This window comes from Kogia breviceps, chromosome 13 (genome assembly GCF_026419965.1).
Source record: "Kogia breviceps isolate mKogBre1 chromosome 13, mKogBre1 haplotype 1, whole genome shotgun sequence".
Taxonomy (NCBI): Eukaryota; Metazoa; Chordata; class Mammalia; order Artiodactyla; family Physeteridae; genus Kogia; species Kogia breviceps.
The window spans coordinates 70,298,195-70,316,052 of record NC_081322.1 but is presented as its reverse complement, the minus strand read 5'-3'; the positions used below and the strand labels follow the sequence as shown (position 1 = coordinate 70,316,052).

Genomic DNA, 17,858 nt, shown 5'->3' with positions numbered 1-17,858 from the left:
CTGTGTACTGCTCCCAGTTTTACAACAAGGGAATGCTGTTAAAGTTCCAAACTAGCTTCAGTAGTTCAGTAGTTGAGCTATTCCTTTCCCCTCCCCCCTCTCCAACATCCTGTTTCATCACAAATATTTATCATTTTATTCATCGGTTCTCCCCCCGCCTTGTGGGCTGTTGCGCTTGCTGTCACCCGGCCAAGAGGCTGGGGAATGCCTGTCCACAAGCAGCCGGGGGTGCCTGGCTAGGGTGCTCACCAGGCCCTGTAACTGGCTAACACTGAATTGCCGCTGTTGTGCCATTGAAATCCACGTAGAGTCAGCCTTTTAAAATCGTTACCAGAATCACCAATAGCAGGCATGTTGTTTCTAGTCATAGTGAAAATATACATACTATTTGTGGTGAGAAAAGAACTGAAGTCTACAGCATTTGGAGATGTCGTTCTGATGTGTTATGGAAGCATTACAATTAAAGAAAAAGAAAAATGAGTATTTAAACAAAATCACTGCCTAAAAACACTAGGCTGTCTGACTGCTTGGTTAACAGTTTAAGAGACTTGTCTGGTTTTCCTGAAAAGTTCATTTAGTATTAATAGGCTACTCACTTTTAAAATATTAAGTATAAACGAACACGAAGTACAATATGATAGATAATAACATACATAGCATACCACGGCATTCCCCACTTGTTTCAGAAGGGATGGATATTTTGGAAGAGTATTGGCCAGGAATTTTGTAGACTGGAGTTATGGGTTTTGGGGAAGAAGACCAGAGAAGGTGCCCTTCTCATTGCATTTTATTATGGGGTGTATCCTGTCAGCATAACTGATCGCTGTGATATTAACCTTGATCACTTGGTTAAGGTAGAGTCTGCTAGGGTTTCCTCTGTAAAGTTACTACTTTTTTCTTTCCATGTTCAGTTCATTGGAAGTCAGCCCACACTTAAACGGAGAATAATTAAGCTTTACCCCTTGGAGGGAGGGAGTATCTACATGATTTATTTATTTTGGTATAGACTCATAAATATTTATTATTTTATTCTTTCAGTTATCATCCAGTGCTAATCGCTCTTTATTTTGTTGCTCATAAGTTTATTTTAAACTTTTAAAATTGTATTTTGCTTATCCATCTGGTATTCTGTGTAGCTTGGTGCCTCACGCATCACCCGCCTTTTTGGCCTGTCCCACCTCCACGTGTTTATGTTCTTTCTTCAAACCAAGAGATTTGGTTTTGCAGCTTTGGTTAGCACTTAAGGTCATTTTCATAGTCAAGTCTTAATGTATGCGCTGTGGGAGGAGAAGTCATAACACAAAACTTCTTGTCAGCAGATTGGCGAACTTACCTGAGAAATTGAGACTCAAGATTGTGAGAATGTGTGACTAGGACTGAAAGCAGATTTCCAGGTAGGAAATCAAAATGACTTTGTTTAACTTCTTTGCACTTGACTTTGTAGAAGTCAAATCACCATTTCTTGTGAGATGCAAAATTCCAAAAGGAGGGGTGGCGTAAGTATTGGGGTTGCATTAGCAAATCACATTGTGTTCCTCTTTTAGATTCTTTTTAAGATTCTTTAATTTGATTTTTAAACAGTAAGGTAATAGCTGAGCTTTTATTTTATTTTATTTTTTTTTTTGCGGTATGCGGGCCTCTCCCTGTTGTGGCCTCTCCCGTTGCGGAGCACAGGCTCCGGACGCGCAGGCTCAGCGGCCATGGCTCACGGGCTTAGTTGCTCCGCGGCATGTGGGATCTTCCCGGACCAGGGCACGAACCCGTGTCTCCTGCATCGGCAGGCAGATTCTCAACCACTGCGCCACCAGGGAAGCCCAATAGCTGAGCTTTTAAATGAAACCCAAGGGGAACTTGCAGAAGCCTATCAGTATTTGCAAAATTATTATAGATATGATTTTGAACGTTGAGGCCTATTGAGAAGTACCCATCAGAGTAGAAATAATATTCAGATTTTTCATGTCAGAAAACAGCTGTGGTTACAGGATGTTTTATGTGTTTCACAGAATATTTACTAAATACGGATTGATTTCTATTTGGCATTTCTCATCAACTCCCCTAAGATGTGATAAGGTCATAAACTCTGTTAGAAAGGAGGGGCTCAGGGAGAGGAAGCTCCCAGATCGCATATGAGTTTCTGCATACTGATGTTACAAAAACAAGCATCAGTTTGCCACTGCGGCAGTCTTACAAAGAGTAAGTTAAAAAAAAAAAAAATCGAGTTCATGTGAACACGAAGACAAGCAACTGAAAATCTGGAATACAACTAGAGTTAACATCATGCAGTGATTCTTACCTTTGCTGTTGGAAGTATTAAAGCAACGTGATCCCTCCAGCTAAACTACAGAGATTTCAGCTCCATGGGAACATGAAGAACCTGCCTGTCAGAGGGTGTGTGTACACAAATGCATTCAAAGCGCGGGGTGGGAGTGAGTGTGGGGCCAGCACGGCGGCTGGGGCATGGGGACCATCCCTCCAAGTCTTGCCCACGCATTTTTATGTGTGTATTTTAGTAAGGCCTTTGTGCAAGGAGGCTAGATAGACCTTCATGTCCGCTGCCCTCTGTACTTTTACATGAACTAGCTGCCATCACCCACTTCCCTTGTCTCTTCAGAAAGGAAGCAAGAAAAGGCAATTAAAGAGTACTGCTGGGAGGGAAATGCTCCTCCCCCTTTTTCTTTTTGGAATGTCAACAGAGTCATGGCTTTTCTGTATGTCTCTAGGGGTATTTGGCTGCTTCTCCACTGTCTTTTTCTAGGGAGAGCCTTTGAATTGCAGTCTTCACGTAATGGGGGGCTCCTGAAAGTTGTAATCAGCTTCCTCCTTTGTGGGGAGGGGTGCTTTCTGGTGGTCATCTGGTGTCCTGCCTTCTACTTAAGGCCCCGGGGATGGCGTGGAGTGATTGGTGAATTACGTATCCCTGCCCACCATTACTTGGCCTCTGTCTCAACTCTGAAACTTCAAGTCCCTTATCGAACTTGTGCCTCACAGCCACGCTCTTCTCCATCAGTCCCACCAATCCTTTGGTTAGTTTCTTCGCTTGAAGAGATAACTTCACAACCCGACTATTTATTATTTGTCCATGTCCCTGTCCTGTATTTCGGGAATGACAGAAAAATCTGGAAAATGTTTATTTTTGCTGTGCTTCAGTTTAGCTGATCCATGGGATAAATCAAATGTCCTGCTCTATCTTGGTTAGCTCTGAGAATAATCTCTAATAAGTCTTAGACCATTTTTGTACCACTTAAAATTTGAGGTTGAGTTTGGATGGCTCTCTGCACTAGGTTCAGAGATACAAATCTTTACTCTTTTCCTTTCACTCCTAAATGTTCTGCCTGCCCAGCCTCATGGATGGCTCTGTGGTGGTAGAAGGAAATTATTGATGAGAGGCCTGAGGATTTTATGTGCCTGAGGGCATAATAGCTAAATGTTTTCAACTTACACTTTGGGCCACACTCATCATTTCTTCACCCAAAGAAATGATCCCTTTCCCCCATTGTTTCTGCTTGAAACATTCTTTCTGGCTTTACTCTTAAAAATAAATGATCTGCAACTAAGATGACATATACCCACATACCATCAGTTTCCTTTATTAATTAATTTATTACTTTACTATTTTTTTTTTTTTTTTTTTTTGTGGTATGCGGGCCTCACTGTTGTGGCCTCTCCCGTTGCGGAGCACAGGCTCCGGACGCTCAGGCTCAGCGGCCATGGCTCACGGGCCCAGCCGCTCCGCTGCATGTGGGATCTTCCCGGACCGGGGCACGAACCCGTGTCCCCTGCATCGGCAGGCGGATTCTCAACCACTGCGCCACCAGGGAAGCCCTTTTGACTTACTTTTGTGTGCTGGCCTGAGCATGCGAAACACAACTGGCAAGTGTCTGAGCTAATGTTCTAGAAGTAAAGTGCAGATTGCAAAATATTGCAATGCGTTGAGATGGGCTGTAAGAGAAAATACACAAAGCCTAGCTGTGACATAACAGGGAATCAAGCTCTGCCGGGGGGCTTGACCGAGGAGTAAATGCTAGAGCTGCATCTCCCAAGCTTCATTGCAGTCTGTCTGGAAGGCAGCACAAGGAAAGCCATTCCAGGAAGACAGAGCCCTGGCATGCGAAGACCCCAAGACATAAAACCAACAAGTAAATCTTCATATGGCTGGATTACAGGGTATAGGGAGAGGAGGAGTGGATGTCACGAGGGAAGGATCTGGAATGCTTGGCAGGAACCAGGTCAAGGAAGGTATGCCATGCTTTATGTTGGAGCTGTCTCCTGTAGGCAAGGAGGAGAGACACGTTCAGATTTGCATTTTACCAAGAGCTCTCAGGCAGCATCACGAGAATGAATTAGTGGGACCCAAGCCTGCATTGGAAGACATAGTTTGCAGACAGTCACAGTAATCTTCAAGAGAAAAAACTGGAGGCCTGAACTCATGCTGGGATATTCAGAATAGTGAGCACAGGATGGATTTTCAAGTCTGGGAAACTGTACTAGTGACTGAGTCAGTGTGAAGGATGAGGGAAAGAGAAGGCAGTTCTCAGGACTCTAGCCGGACCGCAAGGTGAATAGTGGTGACATTGCCCAGGATGAGAAATACAGGAAGATGAGCAGCCCTTTGAGAAAAGCAGTGACCTGCATTTTAAACTTGTTGTATCTATCGTCATGTGTGGGCTATGGAAGGATTGCTGCTTTGGGGATCAGAAAGAACCTGAGTTTCCATTTTACTTCTCCAATTTATCACCTATGTAGTTTTAGGTAAGTTACATCACCTCTGGGGTCCTTAAGTTTCCTGGTCTGTTAAGTGTGCGCTAGTAGTTACTAGTTTGAAGCTCATTGATGAGGGAGAAGAGAGATAATCTACATAAAGCTCCTGACTCAAAGCCAGTTTTTAAATAAAGGGCAGATTATTATCTCTGCTGTGGTCTGTAGGCAGATCTTGAAACCTGGAGCCTAGAGAGGAGGCTGAAAATGCAGCCTTCAGAGTCAAGAGCATAGGGAAGAACAGAATTTATCAGGGGCCAAGGCAGCCTGCCCATTCATTCATCCAGAATCAGTTGTTCAGAGCTGGTGTGTGTCAAGTTCTGTGCAAGAACTAGGGAAGTTAAGACGAAAAAGACTGTCTCTGGCCTCAAGGATCTTAGAGCCTATAAGGGTGACACAGGGAAGGGAATCAAGAGTGTTTTGAATAAGAAGAGGATCAGGGCAAATCAATATATCCAGATTTTAAAAGTTGTGTAGGGCTTCCCTGGTGGCGCAGTGGTTGAGAATCTGCCTGCCAATGCAGGGGACATGGGTTCAAGCCCTGGCCTGGGAAGATCCCACATGACGCGGAGCAACTAGGCCCGTGAGCCACAACTACTGAGCCTGCGCGTCTGGAACCTGTGCTCCACAACAAGAGAGGCAGCGATAGTGAGAGGCCCCGCGCACTGCAATGAAGAGTGTCCCCCCCTTGCCGCAACTAGAGAAAGCCCTCGCACAGAAACGAAGACCCAACACAACCAAAAATAAATAAATAAATTTTAAAAAAAGTTGTGTAACATAACATATATTCATAAAAGGACATATACATTTGGATGAATTTTCATGAACTAAAGAGCAGATCAAAAAACAGGACATTATTAGCATTCCAAGAGCACTTGTCTTTTTCCAGCACAAGGGTAACTACTATCATATAGATTTTGCCAACTTTTGTACCTTACATGTATGGAATCATACCATACGCTGTGTTCTCTTTTGTTTCTGGCTTCTTTCACTTACCAATACGTTAGCAAGATTCATTCATGTTTCGGGATGTAACAATCATTGTCTCATTGTTGTATGGAATCCCACTGTATGAATTTACTACAGTTTATGCATTCTGCTATTAATGAATTTGGGTTTTGTTTTCGGCTATTACAAATAATGCTTCTGTGAATATCTTAGTACATATCTGTTGGGTGTATACCTAGGGGTGGAATTGCTGGATCTCAGGGCTTGTACATATTTAGTGTTAGTAGTTAACAACCACACGCTTTTTCAAAGTGGATGTGCCAATTTATACTCCTTTCAACAATACCTGAGGGTCGTAATTTGCCCCCACCCTGCTGTGGTATTTTCATCTTTCTCATTTTGACCATTCTCATGGTTATGTAGCGGTATTGCCTTGTAGTATTAGTTTTCATTTCTCTGATGATTAATGAAGTTGAGCCCCTTTTCATAAGTTTTTGGCTGTTTTATGCTCTCTTTTATAAAGTCCCTGTTAAAATGTTTTGTTCACTTTTCTATTGAACTTTCTGCCTTTTGAAGCATCAGTTTTAAACAATGAGAATTATTTACAAAGGACCTACCAAGAGCTATTCTAGCAGGGGGATCAGAGGAGAGGACAGTAGAGTCATACTTTTGCCCTCATAATCTTGACCAGTCTTTCCAAAAGCTTGGCTGTGCACAGGAGGAGTGAGATGATTGACAGATGGAGGTGGGACCCAGAGAGTATTTTTGTATAGATGTGAACCTATGTATGTGTGCTACCAGTATAGAGCCACTGGAGAGGGAAAGGTGGTTGATATAAAGGAAATGTGATCATTGATTGAGCAGAACACTGGAGCAGCCAGAGTGCCCTTAACTCCAGGAAGGGCTGATTGGAGCAGAAGGAGGGGAGGATAGGGAGGTGTGCTGCTAAGTTTATGGGCAGAAACTGTACGTGGATGAAATTTTTCCTTGACAAACTCATTATTTTATTTTACTTAAAATTTATTATTTATTACTACTTTTATTTTATATACAATTTCTAAAGGTTATACTCCATTTACAGTTGTTTCAAAACATTGTGTTGTACAGTACATTCTTGTAGCCTATATTACACCCAGTAGTTTGTACTTTACATTTTACTCACGGTTTTTGTGAAGGAGAAGGCAAAGCCACTTGTCTGTAAAAATTGGATAATACCGAAGAAAATGGGGAACATTTGGAGCTGCCTCTAGAAGCATGGTGATAATGCTCACCTGACCTGTAGAGGGCTCAGCAGAAGTAGCTCTGTCTCCACAGTTGATGGTCCGCAGCCACTCTGAGGAGGTGATGCAGGACCTGGAGGGGCAGTGATCTAAAAGTGGTTTTGTGGATGAGTACGCTGAAGGCCAAGGTGGCAGAGGGTGCTGGCAAGGATAAGGGAGAAGTTGGTTCCCGGCAGGATCTAGACAGGATGGGGAAAGGAGCCTGGAAGAGGAGGGCCGGGGAGAGGAAGGAGCTGGGGAGGAGGGAGATAGGCTGGGGAGGAAGAGGTCCTGAACTATTGGAGGAGAGGGGCTGAGGAACTGAGTGTCTCTGTGAGTCTGGAAAACAATAGCCAATAGCCTAACAATAGATTAGGCGATGTGATGAGATTGACTAGAATACCTGTCCTATCCCTGTAAGGTGTTGTGGAAAATGGTCAAACACTTAATTAAGCAAAGAACCTCTCAAAAGGGGTCACATTTTGAGTTTTAGTTTATCTTCATTGTTAATTAATAAATATTTTTCATTAAATGAAGACTTCTGAAGAAGTTTCATCGGAGTATTGTCCCCCCATATCAGTCATTGGTCCTTAGTTGGTTCAATAAAGTTGGTTTTAGATAATGAAGGCAAATATAGGGACCCAAATGTCAGCTTTTACCCTTAAGTAAAATGCTGAAAATGAAGATCTGTTGCATCGGCAACTTCCACTGAAACAGGGTGGGCCCGTCACTTTAAGCACTTACATTGGGAGTCTTCATTTGATCCATTTGGAGTCCTCATTTAATCCAACACTCATTTGTTGTGTTTCCTCATTGCCTCACATGGAAATTAATAGACTGTGCTAAAATCTTTGGTTTAAATTTAGTACATAAGATGCATATTGTGTGATGTTCTCAGCTGAAGTCTTGAGAGTGAAGTTGACATTTTCCTAAAACTAGCAAATATTGCATTGCTAACTGAAAAGCGTTTCAATAGAAGAACTGTATCAAGGAACTGGCAGATTGCAAATCGTATGATGTATCCCAGTATGTGTACGATTTACCAGGCAGCTTGCTGAAAATGTAGATTTGGGGCCCATCCATAGAGGTAATGATGTGGGTTGTCTGCAGACTCAACTTTGAGAGACCTATAGACGAGTTTCTAGTTTTGGAAGATTGCTACAGTACTGGGCGCCACCCTAAGTCATTGTGACAAAGAAAGAAAATAAACAACAAGAAAGGAAAAAGTAGAAAGTAGAAAGAGTAAAGTAGAAAAGAAAAAGATAAGGAGAAAATAAGATGGATGAGGGCAAGAAAAGAGAGAAGAATTTAAGTCCTGAAGAAATCCCTCTACAAATTTCTGTTTTAAAAGGCAGATTTCAAAGGATGATGGGTAGAATCACAACGATTTTAAGATTACAAGTGAAAAACAATGTGAAGTATGCAAGGTTACATGGGAAAAAATATCCAAAGATACTGTCCATGAAGAGCCAAACTAGTTATAAATTCAGTCTTCAAGTATTAAAATTAAAAAGTAGCAGTAAGTTTTATTTTTTCCAACAACTTTAAAAATTGTAATGTGGTGGGTGTATTACTTGGGATAAGTTTTGGTCATAGAACAGGATGGTTTTTATAAACAAATTGGATTCTTTTATTTTTCTCCTGAATATCAGATCATGCCAGTGAGTTATCAAGGCAACCTTCAATGTCCAAGATGATTAGCACTGCTGCCTAGGATTGTTGTAAAGATTAAATGAGATTTGAACTCTGGATGCCAGAATCCCTGGGTTCAAATTATTGCCCTGCCACTAACTAGCTTTATACCTTTTGGCAAGTTAATGCGGCTTAGTTTCTTCATTGGTGAAATAGGATAATAATAGTGTCTACCTGTAGCAATGTTGCCAAAAATAAATAAGTTAGTAAATGTAAAGCATTTGGAAAAGTGCAGGCCACATGGTAGACATTGAACAAATGTTACTCTGAAACATCATAACATCTATTGTCATTCTCTGTAAAAGCACGTACATTTTTTAAAATGGTTATTCAAAATGGGAACATACATATGATTTTATAAAGTTATACTTCTCTTGAGCTTTAGTCAATTAAATTATTGAATACCTACTCCTAAGACACTCCAAGCTCTGCTGTGACAAGTAAAACATGGCCCCATCCCCCCGGACACTCGAGCCTTGGTAAGTTATTCTGTTAACTTGGTTTTCTGGGGTAGATATTATGCTATGTTGGGGAATAGCATAGATGTTAATTGAAACTATGTTTTGAAGCACAAGTAAAGGATAGTGCATGAAGGGCGGAAGGGGATGCTAATAATAGATCATACCTTGATGTATTTCTAAGCATAGCAGATCACCCAAGAAAAGATGTTGGTATTCTTCCAGAGCTAGATATAGTCAAATGGATGCAACAGAGATACAATATCAGAAAAACTGGATATTCAAGTGCTAAGTCTGCTATTTCCTGATTATGTGACGGTAGGCAATTGATTTGACCTATGTCTCCGTTTCTTCACCTGAGAAACAGGCACATAGCCACTTTGCTGAGTAGCTTGTTTAAATGAGCCAATGTTTGTGAAGATGTTTTGTGAACTACGAGATGTTAGGCATTTGTATGTTTTCTTCATGATTTACATTATATAAGGCTTGCGGATTTCTGAAGATCCACGGCTCAGAAATGAGCACTTAGAATAATGTAGTTTTAATAGGATTACAGAGAACTTTATTATTCTCTGCAGAATTACCGGTAGAGCAATAATAGATGGGTAACTTGTGGCAGAAATCAGAGCCCCCAAAAAGTCACAGCTGGAAGGTGAAACAGGACAGAGAGGTTATGCGGCTGACCTCAGGAAACAGTTCACAAGCTGTGGAATAGGAACGGAACCGGAGGATTCTCCCCTCCGCTCTCCACACCAGTCCTTGACTATTTCTCAACTTGAGTGGAAGGAGTACAGGCTTTGGAGTCAGACCTGAGTTAAAATCCCTGCTCTGTCACTTACTAGCTGTGACTCAGGCAAGTTACGAAACCTCTGTGAGTCTCACGTCCCTCATCTGCAGGGGGCCAGAATCACTTGCCTGGCAGAGTTGTGGGCACTGGAGATCACGTCTGCAAGGTACCTGCCCAACAGCTAGCTGATATGTTATTTTTCTCATGATTATACACTGCCAAATTTCAAGGCAACTTGAATTACACACTTGCTGAATAGGAATACTAATGCAGCTAATAATAGCAACTGTTTAACTGAAGGGTTCCGTGTGCCAGGCACAAGTCCAAGTACACTACACCTATGAGTATTTGTTTAATCTCCAAAACAGCCTGAAGATGGAGGTATTACTGTTATGGCCACTGAGGCTCCAGGGAGTGTAACTAACATGTCCAAGGTCACCCAGCAAGTTTATGGTGGAGCAGGTTTCCAAACCTGGGCGCCTGTGACTCCGGATCCCACTTTCCTAGTTACTGGATTATTCCTGTTCCTCCCTGGCCAGTTTGGGGATGTGGGACAGAGAATGAAAGGACTAGTTGTTTCACGAGAATTGTTTTTGAGTAGGGTGAGTATTTGCTTTCGGAATCTTCATTCGGGTAGATGGCATTGGAAGGGGCCAGTGCTTTACCCATCATGTAACTTTTGAGCATGTTATGAAGCCTTGTAGAGCTCCACTTTCCTTCTTTGTACAGTTTTGTACTTGTCAGGATTGTAGTGAGCATTTAAGAGGGGGATGATAACTGGAGGGCACCGTCCTGGCAGCCATCGCCAGTTCTAATCTCTGCTCCCCGCTCCTTTCTTAAGTAGCAGTCTGGCACTGAGGACAGAGCCTTGGGGAATGCCTGCTTTCTTTTTCCACTTTAAACCAATGGGGTTCTCTGTTACTCAGCACTCCCATGTTTTAAACCAATGGTGTTATATCACAGGATTCTGCAACTGATCCCCTTGAAAGGGCATTAAAATATTTGCTCACGTACCTTCTCATTGATCTGTTACATACTTCCGATCAGCTGCCTGAGGTGAAGATGGGCACATCACGTCGGTCTTTTCATTGATTTGCACCCTGTGTCTGGACATGTGCACTCAGAGCACAGTCCCTTTAAGAACCACTAGCCCTCAGCAAAAATAACCTAGAGCAGCTCAGGTTACTGCCAGGCTCCAAAGACTCTTCAGGGGGTCAGGTTGCTTATTTCTCTGGCACCTACCTCAGCAGGAATGTAGGAAGAAGTTTATTTATGCCAGCAGAGAGGGTCTGGGTGGATCTCTGCACTGGAGTCCCCACCTCTAGCCAGGCGCCCTCACCTCTGACTTTTTCTGGACGTGCCCCCTATTTCATGGTAGGAAGGTTTTTGGTTGGGCCCCTTAAGTGGCATTTGATTCATTGTGACCCTGTCCCTGGACCTGGATGTCGGAGCCAGTCTTTCCTATCAACCTTGGGTTTTGGATTGTTTCTTTGTAAAACAAAAATGAAAACGATATCAAAAGCCATCAAAACAAACATGCACCTCCCATCCCAAAATTGAAAGCATGGCAGTGCAGTGAGGGGAGGTCACGGGAGGACACGGCCTTTTCCCCTGGACCCCCTGGGCCTGCACGTGTCTGTCTCACCAGCCTTTCTTGTAAGGAATGTTTTTACTGGCTGTACACAAGCCCAAGGAACAAAGAGTAAACAGGGCTTAATGCTCTGTAAAGATAAACAAACAAACAAATGGAATGAAGTCTTCAATTGGGAAAACAGTGAGATATCTTAAGAGGCGGTACAGTATGGGAGGGGGCAAAGAACCAGCAGTGGCTTAGACCATCCGGGGCCTTGTCTCAGCCATGCTACTGAATTAGCTGAGCTGCAGAATAATTGAGTTTTGTCAGGCGAGTGGTATCTGTGAGTGACTCACATTCTTTAATTTTCCTAGAAGGAAGATGTGGCTCAGAGAGGTTGGGTGACTTACCTGAAGTTACTCAGCTTTAGGTTGGTAGTAGATCCGGACCTACAGGCCAAGTACACACATCATTGCTCTTCATCATGCTGCAATGACGTTGTAAAGAGTCAAGATCTCTCCAAGTCCCTGTTTCCTTATCTAGAAATGGGGATTCTGCTACCTGGCATACCTTCTTTGTAAGGTATTTTAAGGATCTGCTAAATGAGTGTGGGTGGAAACACTTGTAAAAGCTATTAAATTATATATTAATATTAATTAATAGTAAATTATATATATACACATATGAGATATATGTATGCTGTGATACCTAATATTTTGTTAAAATTCTTCTTGTGGGAGCATATTAACAAAAATCTGGATTCTTCTTTGGAAATGTGAAGCACCATGAAATTCCCAGATGTATGGTAAAAACTCTAGACTTAGAGTCATTAACCTGACAGTTTTACCTACTAATGCTATCATTACCTTGCTGAAAAATGGGAATAATACATTTCTCAGCCTATCTTAAGTTGTCCTGAAGATAAGTTTATGAATATACATGAAAGTACTTCATGAAACGTAATGCACAGAAATGAATTATTATTACCAAATATTCCTGAGGGCCACAAACCCTATCCAGAGAGCACATGAGGTGTGATTAAGGAGATAGGTCGTATATTCAAAAGCAGATTTCAACATTACCTGACCTTGGTTTCAGATAAAGACTGTACTCGACAGATAGTGATTGCAATGAATTAATAAGTCCTTTTATTATAGTTTCCAAATGGAAGCATAATCATATAGAAGGTGGAGATTTAACTGTTATGTTTACGACTTTCTCAGTTACACTGTTTGCTCTAATATTTATATGTCTGATTTATCTCATTTGATTATTACAGAATGTTTGTGAGTTTTAGTTAATATTATCGTTATCTGATGAATGAGCGGTCAAAAGATTTTCCTAAGACCTTATGGAATGTGAATGGCAGAGCTGGAGATTGAAACAAGGTCTTCTGGTCCCACATCCTTTGCACTTGCTGCTGTAACCTGTCTCTTTGTGTTGGGGGTTCCATTCTGTGGACTGTATTCTTCATTGGTTTCTTGCATTGATACAGTCATTCATTCAACGTGAATACTGTATGTGGAGCTCTGTCATATTGTCTCGTACTCCAGGACTAACTCTCTTTGGATGGGATGGGTTGTTTTATGTCTGATCCCTTTAACGGAAGGAGAAGTAGTGACACTGACACTTGAACCTTGCAGAAATACTGATTTGGGGTTGGGGGACAAGAGGAGACAGGCCATGAAAGGGGGAGCCGCGGTTGTCAGAGTCAAAATGAATCTTTGCTGTCCGATAAGGTTAGTCCCCGAGTCCCACAGGGCTGTTTACATTTACATTAATTAAAATTTAAGAATCAGTTCCTTGGTCACACTAACCACATTCCAAGTGTCAGTAGCCACCTCAGGTTGGTGGCTACTATATTGGATAGTACAGATATGTAGACATGTGTCTGGTCACTGAAATAGATAATTCTGACGTCTGATACGTGTATGTATAATTGCACCCCGGCAGTGAAATTGTTCTGTTATACATTTCTACCTAAGACATAATGATAGCTACCATTTATTGAGCACCTCGTCCATAAGCACTAAGCACATAGTGTATGTTATTTTATTTTATCCTAACACCGTTTTTCATACTGGGAATCTAAGGTTTGAGAGGTTATGTAACTGCCTAATATATGAGAGGGCTATGGATTGATGCCAGTTTTCTTTGATTTCAAAGAGAATGCTCTTTTGCTCTAGCATGCTGTCTTTCTACGTAGCCTAATTGGATTACATCAGGAGTTAACATTCTCAATGCACTGTCTTATCATTCAGTCCGTTTCAGTTAAGCAAATGTGCCAGGCAGTCACTCTGCTGGAAGCAGGAGGTGCAGCAATCAGCACAGCACAGTCTCTGACCACAGGGACCTCCAAACCAAACAGACAGTTCAGACATACAAAGAATAATTGTGATAGTGGAGCATGGTCTCTGACCCAAGACTGTGTGATGCAACCAGGAGCCATTGAAAGGTTCAATCCATTGAGTGCCATAGTCAGATTTATGTTTGGTAAAACTCCCTTTTTAGTCACGGAGAGTCTTGTTTGAGAGGAAAAGGAGAACCTATGATAGTTATTGTAGTTACCTAAGTGAAGGAATGTTGAAGGCTAAAACTAAAGTCATAGTGGTGGAGTTAGAAGATGGATGAGAGAGAGAGGCAACGTGATAAAATTGTCAGGCTTCGGTGATTAGAGCTGAGGGTAAGACAGTTAAAGATGACTCTCTCGTATCTACCTTGGGTGCTTGGCGAATGTTTGGCCTCCTCAAAGGAGATTAGCTATGAGGAAAACGTTGTGCATGAGTGTGTGTTGTGTGTGGTTGTGTGTTGTGTGTATTGTGTATGTGGTGTGTGTTTTGTGTGTGTGAGCAATCACCCTCAAGTAGGTGAATTGCAGGGTGGGAAGGGGTGAAGATAATGACTTAATTGACCATAAGCCCATAAAATATCCAGAAAGCAATCTTATTTGGCAAGTGGAAAAGGCCACTATAAAACAATGACATCTTTTAAGAATGCAATTAAAAAAATGAAAACTAAAACAGAATCCTGCCATAATACTGAGACTAAAAGGGAGAACTAACCTTATAGTCTAAATATGATGCATCTGTCCTAGGCTAGGCATAGGATAGTGAACTAGAGATGTTTTTTTCCCATTTTTCCATATAGTCACAACATGTAAAAATATGTATTATCATGAGATTCCAATAGTAACGTAGAGGATGGATTTAAATATGGCTTCTAGGGAGCCTAATGTTGAAAAGGCAGACTTTTGCTACATTTTCTTTGGTATATGCAACCCCCACTTCTTTTTATATAATTAAATAATCTGTTTTTAACTTAGTGACCAGGTAATTATGTTGTTTGATATTTCTAATAGATAAAAGTTAGCAGGTGTTCTCTAACATGGTTTCTGGCAGTTCTTAATTTTAAGCAGTGGTTTGTTTGTCTTGCAGCAGAAAATAACCTCATAGGGTTAAATAATTATAATGATAGCATAGGTTCCAATCTAGAGTAAGGAGATTCCATTTTCTTTAGAAAAAATAAAATCAATTGTTCTGCTGATAGTACATTTAACAGACATGGAATTACTAAAACCAGGAGTGCTGATGGAAATAATTTCTTCTGGAACTCAGTCTGTGGTCTCTGGATTGATAGTTATGTCTGTACAGTTTGAAACAGTGTCTGCTTTGGAGATTGTCACTGTTTTAAAATTATATGAGGGTCCTCAATTCAGATTTGACCAGCATAGACCACCATGACAGAGGCTGTCAAATGCATGACGTGGGGTGAAACCTGATTATTTCCAGGTACCCTGTCTAGTCTTGAGCTATTTAAAAACACGAGCTTCTGTAAAATTTGTGAAACATTTTTGGTTTCTGAGTCAGTTAACTTTAAGTACTTCTTTCTTCTTGGGCGAATACAGACATATCTCATTATCTTGTGTTTTAGATTTTTTTTTTCCAGTTTCTTAAAATTTTTTTTTCCTCTATTCATTTTCAAAATGAATAATCTTATGAAATAAAATAGACTCTAGATTTAATGTTTTATTATCTCACATTTTATGTTAGGAATTACCTGCTGAGCTGTTATTAATTAGGAACTTTGCAATACTTCTATGGGGAGAGTGATGCAGGTACATGTGTATTTCTTCAAAGTTGCTTAGCAGTGATGAACTAGAGGGCACCAGCGAACATTTCTATTTGGGTTCTTTAAACTAGGCCACATACTGTTGACACGTATGCACAGGAGAGAAACGTGAATGCTTTGCGAAATCTTAGTACTGAAAATAATTTCCACCTGTATTTATAGCAGTGTTATCATACTTGAGGAAAGTGATGTAGAACCTACCAGTATAGGAAGAAAAATGTCATCTTGTTACCGTTCCTGGAGAGCTGCCCTCTAGAATAAAGCCCTTCAGTTTGTCCAAAGTTAGAGCAATACTGCACATAGGTATTCTCCAATTGCACGGGCAGGATAGTTAATATCATTAAGTACTGAGACACATTCTATCACAGAGAAGTGTTCTATGCCTAATAATTAACTGGGTAACAATTAAAATCTGTCCACTATTAGGAAAAGATTGGTTAACTGAGACTTCCAGATAGGATCTGCAAGTAGGAAGTGTTCAGGTCCCAAGGCAGCATTTTGGGTTCCGTCAAAGCCAGTTGCCTTTCTGGTTCATTGTGTCGGCACATTTGCTTAAAGGAAACTGGAGAGGGAACATTTTTAGATATTCAAATATTAAAATATACATAAATCCAGCATTTTCTAATATGAAAGCTGTGTGAAAAGACCTTCCTTTGCAGGGTAACTGTCCATATGTTTGAGTGGGAGAAAAAAGAACAGAGAATTTGAAAACTGTTGAAATTGTTACACATGTAAAAAGTTATTTCCTCCTCATAAAAAAACCAGGATTTAGTCTGAGTTAACATCTTGTCACTTAATTAAAATATTTGCATATTGCATTTCATTGGTTGAGTGATTCATTCATTCACCTTTTTGGCACACAGTAATATGCCTACTATGTGTAAAGTACCACAGTAGGTATTTCTAATACACGTGAGATTTATTTCTATAAATGATCAAACCAATTCAGAGGAGATATAATTGCAGATATGGTGTGCAAAACGTCCATTTCCTGGGTGAAAACTTATAATTAAGCTTAACTCTACTTAAAAGCATGTTTTAAAAGAATATAGCTGCAGAACTGCAATCTGTATCACTTTCCTAACATTTATTTGGAAAGCAACTAATGTTCTTCTGTGGATTGATTAAGTGTTAATGTTTGGGGAGCACGCTTTGAAAAACGAGGGACTGTTATATGAAGGAGAACGTGACTAAGAGAAAAGATTATGTGGCATTTTATAAGATAGTTGGTGGTACTGTTTAACGCTTATAAAGTTGTGTTAAAATTTACTAAATAGCTTGGTATTGCAGGAGCTTATTTAAACCAGCTCTTTGTGGTTATGTCTGGTGAGGAAGCTTAAGCTTCAACTCTCTCCAGCCATTTAACTGCAGCATAGTGACTTCAGGTCTCTTGTAAGAAAGTCTAAATGTAGGCTGTTGAATAATCCCTTTGAGGGCCCTGTAACTATTTTTATGCCTGGATATGCGTCATCAGTGGGTATTTTCTCTGGTGACTTGCTTACATCAGGTCTCCTACCATACATTCTATCAGTGAGTGACTTATGATTGATGGGAACCACGGCTGTTGTTTAGCTTATCTGTGACCTCAGCGAACGGACAACAGGAATTTCCAGGCTGTCACATTCTCTGAATGCTTGAAGACAGGGGCTCACGGTGTTGATACAGGCAGGTAGCAGAGTGATATTATTCAGCAGCGGAGGATGGGAGGGGGGATAGGAGAAGCAAAAGGAGGGGGAAGGAGGGGAAGGGAAGGGGAATTCCTTTGGTGAACGGCGGCAATTCTGGCTCAGCTGGTTGCTTCGCCCTTGGAGGCTGTGTTGTGTGGGGAAAGGTGCGTTTTCTGAACCCGAGAAAGCGGCAGTCAGAGCCTTGATGGACGCACCGAGTGACTCCGTGGGGTTGGCCAGGGAGGGCATTGAGTTCTCTTTCATGAGTTAAGATTTTGTTTTTCTAATCAGTTGGGTTGATCCATGAGCCACTGGATTGTTCTGATCCTGGAGAGAAGTAGGGGCTTTGAATTGAAGATGTACCAGCATTCGTGGCGATGCATAGGAATCCAGTGCTGTCTTTCATCCAGAAATGTTTGGAGGTGATTCGAAAAAGTTAACCTGCACCTCACATCAACACATTTTTGGGGAGTAGAGCCGTGCATTGGTGTACGTGTGTGGAAATGAATTATAACTGAATTCACAAAAATGTTTTCTCATTTTCTTCCTCTTCCCCACCTCTTTCTTACACATGGTGAATAAGTTTCCTGA

At 41.2% G+C, this 17,858-nt stretch overlaps 1 protein-coding gene across 12 annotated transcripts in view; it reads left to right on the top strand.

Moving 5' to 3' along the window:
* The window catches only part of HIVEP2 (HIVEP zinc finger 2), a 192,209-nt gene that overhangs the window by 43,930 nt on the left and 130,421 nt on the right, over positions 1-17,858 (top strand). For 2 of the 12 annotated variants that reach the window (XM_067010913.1, XM_067010914.1), the window contains exon 2: positions 1,320-1,394. The exons of the other annotated variants lie outside the window; for them this stretch is intronic. The gene's annotated coding sequence lies outside the window, so the exon portion shown is untranslated. The remainder of the gene's footprint in view (positions 1-1,319; positions 1,395-17,858) is intronic. 12 annotated transcript variants of the gene reach the window in all.